Raw genomic sequence first — 8,361 nt, 5'->3', positions numbered from 1 at the left:
TGCTGAGGCCGCCGCGCCAAGTCCCTGGAGCCGCACGCCCGCCGCCCCTTGCGTCGTCCGCGCCGGCGACCAACAGCAGGTTGCTGCTCCGCGCTGCCCCCATCTGCCATGGCCTCCCTTCGTCAGCGCTGCGCCTCCGTCGCCCGGCGAGCTCCACCACCGACCCGGAGCACCGCGCCTCGGCCCCTGCCATGGGTACTGCGCCGGTGTCTTCGTCGTCCAACTGGAGCAGGGCCACATGGACGCCGTGTCTTGCCGTCGCCAAGTCCCGCCTCTCTGCCGCGCCAGGGACTCGAGCTCTCCACGCGCGTCGCCGCATGGCTGCCGAGCCCGCCTCTGGCGTCATGCCCTTCTCCAACACCGCCCCAAGCTCCTCGCCTCCCCGACATGTACTGGCCCGGGTCCGGTATCCTCAACGCCCCATCGCCTCCTCGCTGCTACCTGTCCGTCTGCAGCCATAGTCCGACAGTAGCTCCACGAACACCTCCATCCGGTGCCTCCTTGGACCTCCTCGAGTTTGGCCACACCACGACCCGCAGGACCGAGAAACGCCAAGTACCAGCAAGTTCCTGATGGATGCGCCAAGTCTCCAGCGAGACCCGTTTTTCCGTCAAGTTCGACTACACGGCTTTGACCTCGGAGTTGGACCGCAAGCGCCAAGTACCCCGAGAACGTATGCACCGCTACCGTCGATGTGCTTTTCGTCAAGTTCCACTACCGTCGACCCCGTGGATGTCAACTTCCTCGCCGCGACCCCGATCCTCTACGAAGTGTGTACGACTATGGCCTGTGTACCCCTACTTCCACTACCGTCGTGAGAACGTCTACTTCCACTACTTCCTCTACGAACTCGAACCGCTCGGAGAATGCTCCTTTGGGAAGGTATAACCCCGAGACGATCGCCCGAGAATGATTGCTTGTGTTGTATGAAATGCTCGCGTTTGCCTCGTGCCCGACATGTTTTCTTGCATGTTCCCCGTTGCCATACCGTCGTCTCGTGGGACACCCGTTTGCCGGGATCACCCCACCATCCTTGCATGACATGCTCCCGTCACACTCTCTTTTGCACCGGCATCCCAATCGAGTTACCGGAACCGGAAAGTTGCCGTGGCATCATTTTCGGATTCGTTGTCGTGGCACCCCTTTCATTTCCGCCATGATGACAAATGCTTCATAATATGCTCTTGTTAACATTTTCATAAAATTGCATAAACTTGTTCATGTCATCCGCATCATGATAACAACAATTAAAATGTTTAAATTGTTGTTTGCTTTAATTTGCTAAATGCATGTGAGGTTTTACCGGATGCGTTGTTTGTTATATCCGGCCCCATTTAAATTGCTTAGACTGTGTATTTTACTCATGTTTCACCTCTTGCCATGTTTAACAACATTTAATATTGTTGGGTACATAAACGAGAGAGAACTAAATAATTGATGTGGTGTTCCGTTAATATGCAACTCGTTGCATATTGAGCTCCACTTAACTTGTAGTTTTGTTTGTGCCCATTGCCATGCCATGCATATTTAAACCGGACATGCATCATACTTGGTTGTGCATCATGCCATGTTGATGTGATGGTTGTTTACTATGTTGTTTGCTTCTTTCCGGTGTTTGCTTCTTCGGGTTAGTTCCGGTCACGTCGTGTTTGTGAGGACCCATTCGTCTACGTCCGTTTGTATTCTTCATGGACTCGTTCTTCTTCCTTGCGGGATTTCAGGCAAGATGATCATACCCTCGAAATCACTTCTATCTTTGCTTGCTAGATGCTCGCTCTTTTGCTATGCCTATGCTGCGATACCTACCACTTCCTTATCATGCCTCCTATGTTGTTGAACCAAGCCTCTAACCCACCTTGTCCTAGCAAACCGTTGTTTGGCTATGTCCCCGCTTTGCTTAGCCCCTCTTATAGCGTTGTTAGTTGCAGGTGAAGATTGAAGTTTGTTCCATGTTGGAACATGGAGGCGTTGTTCCTTGTTGGAACATGTTTACTTGTTGGGATATCACAATATATCTTATTTAATTAATGCATCTATATACTTGGTAATGGGTGGAAGGCTCGGCCTTATGCCTGGTGTTTTGTTCCACTCTTGCCGCCCTAGTTTCCGCCATATCGGTGTTATGTTTCCGGATTTTTGCGTTCCTTACGCGGTTGGGTTATATTGGGAACCCCTTGACAGTTCGCTTTGAATAAAACTCCTCCAGCAAGGCCCAACCTTGGTTTTACCATTTGCCACCTAGCCTTTTTTCCCTTGGGAGTCGCGCATCCCGAGGGTCATCTTTATTTTAACCCCCCCGGGCAGTGCTTGTCTAAGCGTTGGTCCAAACTAGAGCCCCTTGCAGTGCCACCTCGGGGAAACTCGAGGGATGGTTTTAGTTGTACGGATTGCTTATCCGGTGTTGCCCTGAGAACGAGATATGTGCAGCTCCTATCGGGATGTCGGCGCATCGGGTGGTCTTGCTGGACTTGTTTTATCATTGTCGAGGATGTCTTGGAGTACCGGGATACCGAGTCTGATCGGAATGTCTCGGGAGGAGGTCTATTCCTTTGTTGACCGTGAGAGCTTGTGATGGGCTAAGTTGGGACACCCCTGCAGGGATTTGAACTTTCGAAAGCCGTGCCCGCGGTTATGGGCAGATGGGAATTTTTTAACGTCCGGTTGTAGATAACTTGAACCTTAACTTAATTAAAATGAGTCAACCGCGTGTGTAACCGTGATGGTCTCTTTCCGGCGGAGTCCGGGAAGTGAACACGGTGTTGGAGTTATGCTTGACGTAGGTTGTTCTAGGATCACTTCTTGATCATAGATTCTCGACCGTGCTTTGCCTTCTCTTCTCGCTCTCTTTTGCGTATGTTAGCCACCATATATGCTAGTCGCTTGCTACAGCTCCACCTCATACCTTTACCTTACCCATAAGCTTAAATAGTCTTGATCGCGAGGGTGCGAGATTGCTGAGTCCCTGTGGCTCACAGATACTTCCAAAACCAGTTTGCAGGTGCCGATGAGTCCGTGCAGATGACGCAACCAAGCTCAGGAGGAGCTCGATGAAGATCTTGTCCTTTGTGTTGTTTTGTTCTAGTTGATCAGTAGTGGAGCCCAGTTGGGGTCGATTGGGGACTTTGTCGCATTTGGGGTTCTTCTTTTATTTTGGTTCCGTAGTCGGACCTTGTTTGTATCTGGATGATGTAATGCTTTATTCATGTAATCGTGTGAAGTGGCAATTGTAAGCCAACTACGTATCTCTTTCCCTTATGTATTACATGGGTTGTGTGAAGATTACCTCACTTGCGACATTGCTTTGAATGCGGTTATGCCTCTAAGTCGTGCTTCGACACGTGGGAGATATAGCCGCATCGAGGGCGTTATACTCATTCACATGTAATAAGATCGACGATCATACTTTTCATGTTTGTCGTGTCGGGAAGCATGTCTGTCTTCCATTTAGTGCATCCACCATCATATCTTCCTTTCCGTTTCAATTACTTCATAGTGATATATGGACATCTCCGGTGGCGAGCAACATTGGCTATCTTTATTACCATGTGATTTTAGACAATTTTTCACATTATGTGTGGACGTTTCCCTTATGTCGCAAGTCTGATGCACTCGCGACTCTTACTTCTTTCTATGCGGACGTCTCCAAACAGTTTGGTGGTCCCATACATGCACTCCAAACCGATAACGGGAAAGAATTTGATAATCTTGTCGTTCGCACACTTCTCGCATCACATGGCACCATCTTTCGCCTCACATGTCCTTATACATCTCAGCAGAACGGACACACTAAACGCGTGCTACGTACTCTCAATGATTGTGTTTGTACGCTTCTCCTTCATGCTAACATGCCTCCTCGGTTTTGGCCTGACACGCTCGTCACCGCATCTCTTCTACGTAACATGTCGTGTTTGCTGGCACTATGCACCCCACCAGCTTCTTTTCGGCACTTCACCCTCGTATGATGAGCGTCGTGTCTTCGGGTGCCTTTGTTACTCGAGCATCGCCTCCACCACCCCTCACAAGCTCTCCCCACGCTCCCTTGCTTGCATATTCCTCGGTTATCCTCCAAACACTAAAGGTTGTCAGTGCTACGATCCCGTCTCCCACCGCGTGTTCACCTCGGGACACGTTTACTTTGACGAGGAAGTTTTTCCTTTCACCAGGTATCATCGGCAGCAGCATCTTCGCTAGCTCACCTCAACGCGCCCCAGTCATGGCATCCTAGTTGGGCGCGGGCCACGGCTACGAGCGTGGCTCCCTTTGGCGCGTTCGTCTCGCTTCCACACTCGGGCGCGGCCAACTCATTGGCTACCTCACCGGCCCTCTCGCGGGCCTTGCCGGCTGCCTCACCAGCCTCCTCGGGTGTGGCCGCCTCGCTGCCCGCGGGTTCTGGATCTGCGTCGGGCTCGCCACCACCTTCGCCTGTTGCTCCTCTGGTGGTGCTCCGCCACATGTAGACCCGTGCACATGCCGGTGCACTCCATCCCGGCACGCGCTATGCGTCTGACGAGTATGCATGCACCACGTCGACCTCGTCACCTTTGTCGATTCCTTCTTTAGCTCGTGATGCTCTTAACGACCCTCATTGGCTCACCGTGATGCAAGAGGAATTTAACGCATTGCAGCATAACCACACATGGAAACTTGTGCTGCGGCCCCCTCATGCCAATGTCATCACCAGCAAATGGGTGTTCCATCACAAGACCCACCCCGACGGTTCTCTTGAGCGCTACAAAGCGCAATGGGTGGTCTGTTGTTTTCGGCAGTGCGCCAAAGTTGACTTCACCGAGACCTTCGCTCTAGTTGTTAAGCCGGGCACGACCCGTGCTATCCTATATATCGCGGTGTCCTGCGCATGGCCTGTGCATCAGTTGGACATATCCAGCACATTTCTTCATGTCCACCTCGCTGAGCAGGTGTTCTGCCAACAGCCCACCGGATTTGTGGACACCACTCATCCGGATCACGTGTGCCTGCTTTATCGGTCCCTCTATGGGCTCAAGCAGGTACCCTACACATGGTACCATCACATCGCCTCCTTCCTCCAGCAGTTGGGCATTCGCTCCACCCACTCCGACGCATCATTGTTCATCTAGGGTACTGCTACTGCCTACCTCTTGCTCTATGTCGACGACATCATCCTAACAACATCTTCTACTAAGATTTTTCATCAGCTCATTGCTCGTCTCCGAGATGAGTTTGCCCTCAAGGATCTGGGGCCTCTGCACTACGTCATGGCATCGAGGTTGTTCGACGCGCCGAAGGGTTCTTTCTTCATCAACAATGATATGCTCATGACCTTCTCAAGCGCGCATGCATGCTTAACTGCAAACCTGCCTCCACACCCATCGACACGAAAGCCAAGGTCTCTGCACTTGATGGATGGCCTACACCGGATGCGGCGTTCTACCGCTCCATCGTTGGTGCACTGTAGTACTCGATGCTTACTTGCCTAGATCTTCATATGTCATGAAGCAAGTGTGCCTTCACAGGCATGCTCCACGTGACTCCCATTGGACCCTGGTGAAGCGGATCCTTCACTATATTCACGACACCACGGCTCTTGGGCTCACATTGACGGCATCCTCCTCCACTGACCTCGTGGCCTACTCGGATGACGACTAGGCTCTTGCCTTGATACTCAACGCTCTACATTATTCTATTGTGTCTATCTCGGGCCTTCACTGATCTCATGGTCGTCTAAACGATAACACCCGGTTTCCTGCTCGAGTGCTAAGGCGGAATACTGGGCCATAGCTAACGTTGTCGCTGAGTGCTCTTGGGTTCGCCAACTCCTTCAGGAGTTGCTTTGTGATGTCCATAAGGCCACGATCGTCTACTGTGACAACGTCTACGCCGTCTAACTATTCGCTAACCATGTTCATCATCGCCAGACAAAGCATATTGAGCTCGACATACACTTCGTTCGTGAGCAGGTTGCACTTGGGCGGATACGGGTGTTGCATGTTCCCACCGCTCAACAGTTTGTTGATGTTATGACTAAGGGACTGAAGGAAATATGCCCTAGAGGCAATAATAAAGTTGTTATTTATATTTCATTATATCATGATAAATGTTTATTATTCACGCTAGAATTGTATTAGACGGAAACTTGATACATGTGTGGATGCATAGACAAAACACAGTGTCTGTGGGAGTCCTGGATTAGGGGGTCTCCGGACAGCCGGACTATCTCCATTGGCCAGACTGTTATACTATGAAGATACAAGATTGAAGACTTCGTCTCGTGTCCGGATGGGACTCTACTTGGCGTGGAAGGCAAGCTAGGCAATACGGATATGGATATCTCCTCCTTTGTAACCGACCTTGTGTAACCCTAACCCTCTCCGGTGTCTATATAAACTGGAGGGCTTTAGTCCATAGGACGAACAACGATCATACCATAGGCTAGCTAGGGTTTAGCCTCTCTGATCTTGTGGTAGATCTACTCTTGTACTACCCATATCATCAATATTAATCAAGCATGACGTAGGGTTTTACCTCCATCAAGAGGGTCCAAACCTGGGTAAAACATCGTGTTCCCTGCCTCCTGTTACCATCCGGCCTAGAAGCACAGTTCGGGACCCCCTACCCGAGATCCGCCGGTTTTGACACCGACATTGGTGCTTTCATTGAGAGTTCCTCTGTGTCGTCGCCGTTAGGCTTGATGGCTCCTACTATCATCGATAGCGATGCAGTCCGGGGTGAGACTTTTCTCCCCGGACAGATCTTCGTCTTTGGCGGCTTTGCACTGCGGGCCAATTCACTTGGCCATCTGGAGCAGATTGAAAGTTACGCCCCTGGCCACCAGGTCAAGTTTGGAAGCTTAAACTACACGGCCGATATCCGTGGAGACTTGATCTTTGACGGATTCGAGCCTCTGCCTTGTGCGTCACGCGGTCGCGATGAGTACGATTTAGCTCTACCATCGGACATCGTTTAGGAGATCGCACCGGCAGCCGCTCCGACCCTCAATTCAGAGCCAGTTGCGCCTTCCGCGGACGGGTGGATGGACCCTGCCACGGAGGCCTTACCCTCAGCGGCGATCGAGCCGAACATCAACCTTACCTTGCACAAGAGCCGTGTTGTTAAACTACCGGATCCTTCTCCGGCCATGGACTCCGAACCGCCTGCGCCCGTTCCTATCGAATCTGATTGGGCGCCGATCATGGAGTTTACCTCCGCGGATATTTTTCAGCACTCGCCCTTTGGCGAAATACTGAACTCATTAAGGTCTCTCTCCTTGTCAGGAGGATCCTGGCCGAACTATGTCCGGCAGGACTGGGATGCGGACGACGAAGAAATTCGAGGCCCACCCACCACCCACTTAGTAGCCACTGTCGATGACTTAACCGACATGCTTGACTTTGACTCCGAAGACTTTGACGGTATAGACGATGATGTGGGAGCCGAAGAGGAACCACCGCCCATAGGGCACTGGACGTCCACCTCATCACATGACGTATACATGGTGGACACACCAAAGGAAAACGACGATGAGGAACGGAAGGACGCAACGAAGGGTTGTCCCCTCGAGAAGCAGTCAAAGCGGCGGCGTAAGCACCGCCCCAAATCCCGCCTCGGCAGAAATAACGATCATACAGACCCAGCGTTGGAGCAGGGCGAACCACTGCCGGACCATGGCAATACAGAGAATCAAACCGAACAAACCGATTCTGTCAAAGATAATAGTCCGGATGACATAACGCCGGACAGGCACCCAGAGCAACAGAATGCCCGTCAAAGGCTTGTTGCCACCGCTAGGAGTCTAAAAAAGCAGAAGTAAAGGCTCAAGGCTGCGCAGGACACACTCCAAATCAGATGGAGCAAAGTACTCAACACAGCAGCGAAGTATGGCGGTAATCGCCCCACCAAGAGCTACCCAAAGTGGAAGTTGCTACCTGAATTCGATGAGGAGGCCTTAGACCCCCCAAAAATTAAAACGGCCACCTGGCCGGATAGACGACCTCACGGCCAACATAGAGCGGCAAGCAATGCCGCACGTAAGCCAATACGCGATCCACGCGAGGGCTCACATCAAAAGGACGGCGCAACCAGATCCATCTATGGACCACGCAAGCGCGCCCCAGCATACGATGCAACACAACAAATATCTGAACACCACGGCACGCCCAGATACAGGGGTGCCGCCACCCCCTATGTTTCACTGATGAGGTGCTAGACCATGAATTTCCAGAGGGATTTAAACCCGTAAACATAGAGGCATACGATGGAACAACAGACCCTAGGGTCTGGATTGAGGACTATATCCTCCACATTCATATGGCTCGAGGAGACGATCTCCACGCCATTAAATACTTACCCCTCAAACTCAAAGGGCCAGCTCGGCACTGGCTTAAA

The 8,361-nt window shown here is 51.6% G+C and overlaps 1 pseudogene; it reads left to right on the top strand.

Annotated features, from left to right (window-relative positions):
• The first annotated feature begins 3,570 nt into the window (after nt 1-3,570).
• Nucleotides 3,571-5,096, top strand: LOC147984302 (uncharacterized; annotated as a pseudogene).
• Nucleotides 5,097-8,361: the final 3,265 nt, after the last annotated feature.

Source organism: Triticum urartu, chromosome 2A (genome assembly GCF_056163025.1).
Source record: "Triticum urartu cultivar PI428250 chromosome 2A, HENAU_Tu73, whole genome shotgun sequence".
Lineage (NCBI taxonomy): Eukaryota > Viridiplantae > Streptophyta > Magnoliopsida > Poales > Poaceae > Triticum > Triticum urartu.
Note: the sequence above shows the minus strand (reverse complement) of the source record. Positions and strands in the feature narration are given on the sequence as shown.